We start from the raw sequence: 3,723 nt of genomic DNA on the forward strand, positions 1-3,723 counted from the left end.
AACTATAAATGAAAGTTATGTGTTTTTAATCTTCCAAGCAAAGAACCCTAACAACGAAAGCAAAGAATGGCTTCGGTCAGTCCGTTTTGCCTTGTAGTTACCGGTTTGCCTTGTAGTTACCGGTTTGTTTATACTGTGAAAAAATAATGGTTATTTAAAAAAAAAAAAAAAAAAAAAACCGGTTAACCTAAAAACCGGTTATTAAAAAACCGGTTAATAAAAAAACCGGTTTATTAACCGGTTCTAACCGGTTTCTAAACCGGTCCTAACCGGTTAGACCGGTTAGGGTTTTGACATACAAAAACCGGTTATTAACCGGTCCGGTTATTAACCGAACCGGTTTTTTTCCGGGCCAAAAAAAAACCGGTCCGGTTAATAACCGAACCGGTTTTTCTAAAAAAACCGATTTGTGCACCTCTACCTCCTAAATAGCTCCTTAGCAGTGGACCGGGGTTTTTGACTTTTATATCTTTCATTTTCATTTATTACAATTATTATTTCATTTAATCAATCATTGAATTTAATAGCAGGCAACACAATTTTAACCTAGACCAAATCAGGATCAAAGGACATTAACAAAAACCCTAGGATATGCACACAAACACCGAACAGTGATGAGTTCAGGATTTTTTTTATTAACTCATCATGTTTTAGTATTCAAATGTCCAAAGAATTCTTTCTAAGTTAGGTCACCAAAATCTATTAATAATGTATATTTCACGATCAATAAATAAAAACAAAGGTAATCACAGAGCAACTATGAAACCCTACCATATATCATCACTTGAAATCATAACACGCAATATAACATTAATGCCAACATATGTTAAATCTCAGTCTAGAGATTCGATGTTTAATAAAAGTTGGAAAGCACAAACAAAAATTCAATCAAATTTGAGGTGAAATGAAATTTTTGGTGCATATATGAACGTTTAAGTTGCTTGTAAAGAGGAAAATACAATTCGATAAGCACACATAAAATTCAATTGAATCTGAGCTAAAAAATGTAATCTTGGTACGTAAATTAGCATTTAATCAACTTGAGAGCGGCTTTGCATCCGAGAAGTTTAATTGTTTTAGAAAACAAAATGAAGACAATGCTTAAGAGAATGACCTTCAATGGATCCACCAATAAATAAAAAATCATGCGAAGTAGTATGTACATAATTTATGATGTGCCCACAAGTAGTAATGGAATGAATGTAGGCTTGAAAACATGTAGGGCATGGATAACTTTTTAATTCATGTTAGATACTTATAAAATAAAGTATTTTGATAATACTCTCGAATGCTCAATCGAATAATTAACATGGAAAGCAAGAAGTGATATGCATAATGCTTTTTTTTTTCAAATATGAAAACGTACCAAAAACCTTCACTTTACAAGGGATGGACCCTCACAACATTTCATAATGTGGTTGACAATTGACGATTTCAATAACGAATAGTTAGACAAGTATGTAACAGGAAACCACAAGTAGAAACTATGCAAGCAATAACTCAGTTATTGTTGACGACTAAGTTACCACAGTTTAGTAACTATTGATGCAAAGTTATTGTTGACGACATGTACCACTAATGGCCGGTAGAAACTTGCTTCTGGTAATCAATTCCCAATACTATTTAATAAGGGGTGTTTCTCGTTGGACCCCATCAAGGTGATACACCCTTGGACCAGATTGCCAAAGTGCCGCTCGAACACTCGGATGATGGTCAATAGTCTAACGCCTGCTTCTTTCTGATTTATAAAATTCATTTAGAACTCAACGTTTCTCGTGTCAATGGTCTTTTTGGAATCAAGAGATAAAAAGACAAACTATTAGAGGGAGCCTTAGAAATTCTCAAATTCTTATCTAACTTCTTTAACTATTACATTTTACACTCGCAAACATAATTAAGTGTTATTAGGAAACTAGTTACAAATTATGTACTAAACTTGCAACTTACGATCATAATCATATGTTCATATATGCCATGAATTCATTGTTTGTTAGATTCCATCAAATGATGACATTTGCTTTACTACATACGAAATTAAAAATCTTTAAGATCTCATGTTTCTTTTTCTAACAATATGCATATATAGTTTTATAATTCAAAACCAAATGACTTAAGTATCCATTAGAAATTATGGCCATCGAGTATGTGTCATGTGGCCCCAGTCCAATATAGGGCATGGATAACACTTGAATAACGGTTTATGTGGGATTAGATAAACTAATAATAACAATAATAATTAAAGTTGATTAATGTTGAACAACTGTATTAACACCTATATAATATATTTAATAATGTAGATTTAGATATGACAAATTAGGAGTCCCTTTTAGTTTTCTTTGTAAAGATATACCTACTTAACTTAGCGGTTAAAGTATTTAGATTATTTGTTTTAAATAAATTAAGAAACTAAGAGCATTCCCAACCCATTTCTTACCCTATATTCATATATATCATTTAATTACACTACAAATTACTGTTTTTTCTTTCTCCTGTTTAATTAAATAATACTTTTTATGCATTTATCATTATCTTTTCTCTTTCCTCCACTCACATCCACTTTTCAAAAATATTAAAAAATTATAGGGTATGAATAGTGAATCCTTAAATTTAACTTTCCCTTATAACATTTTCTGTCTCCTCTACTCATAACCATACCATATAATTTACAAATCTCCCTCACATATTTTAAGGGAATGAGCCGAGAATGCTCTAATAAATGCATTTCCATAGAAACATTTGAATCAAGAATCTAAGAACATGGGTGTGTAAATGTGGTTAACGGTACCCGGGTGTGGAAACTGTTGCGTCTGTCACCTCATTTCCACATTACTTTCACTAGTGGCGGATCTAGAATATTTTTTCAGGGGTAACGTAGCTTTTTTTAACTGCAAAACAAGGAAAAAAATTTACCCGCTTCACGAGTATGGGCATCCGGTTTCGCGTTTCACACGTACCGGGACCGATCATGGTTGTATTGGAAATTGGGCTGCGGGATTTTCTTATAAATACGGGCTATGCTCTATTTCTTTTTATCTCACGGACAATGACGAAACTTAAATATTTAAACTAGGAAGCAAAAAATACATTCCTATAAATCTAATTATAAATATAATTTAAAAACAATGACAAAACATATATATTGAATAATATGATGATCAAATAGCTAAATATATAAAATACAATCAAAAGCATTTGTATTTCACAACCCAGCTCACAATGATTCGATAAAGTAAAAACTAACATTATTAAACAACAAAGAAAACTATAAAAAGGAAAAAAAATACTTTAGGATAGAAAATGTCAATCTTCCGAAACTATGGAGTGACTACAACGGATGTACATGCAAGATGGACATATATATATATATGCATTGTCCACTCCGGTGCTAGAGTTGGGAAGAGAGAGTCAAATAGTACTTTCTAGAGTAAATAAAATACAAAAAAAAATTAGGTTTTAGTTTTTAAAGTTGGGCTAGGCATGTTTTTCAAAATCCCACAACCCAATATATATAATATATCAAATAACTAGGATCATCTTCTTCTTTCTTCTCCTCTATATTTTAAATATTAGAACACACTGAAAAGCTTAAAATCTCGCCAGAATAATCTCTAAAGGTATGATTATAAGCCCAAAAACAAGGCCCACTGCTCAGGGGTAGCCTAATATAATCTCAGGGATAACGCAATACATAAAACCTAAAAAAATATAAAAAATTTCACTTCA

This window comes from Bidens hawaiensis, unplaced genomic scaffold, assembly GCF_021521415.1.
Source record: "Bidens hawaiensis isolate Kalapana, Puna unplaced genomic scaffold, B.hawaiensis_p1.1 tig00038198_1, whole genome shotgun sequence".
NCBI lineage: Eukaryota > Viridiplantae > Streptophyta > Magnoliopsida > Asterales > Asteraceae > Bidens > Bidens hawaiensis.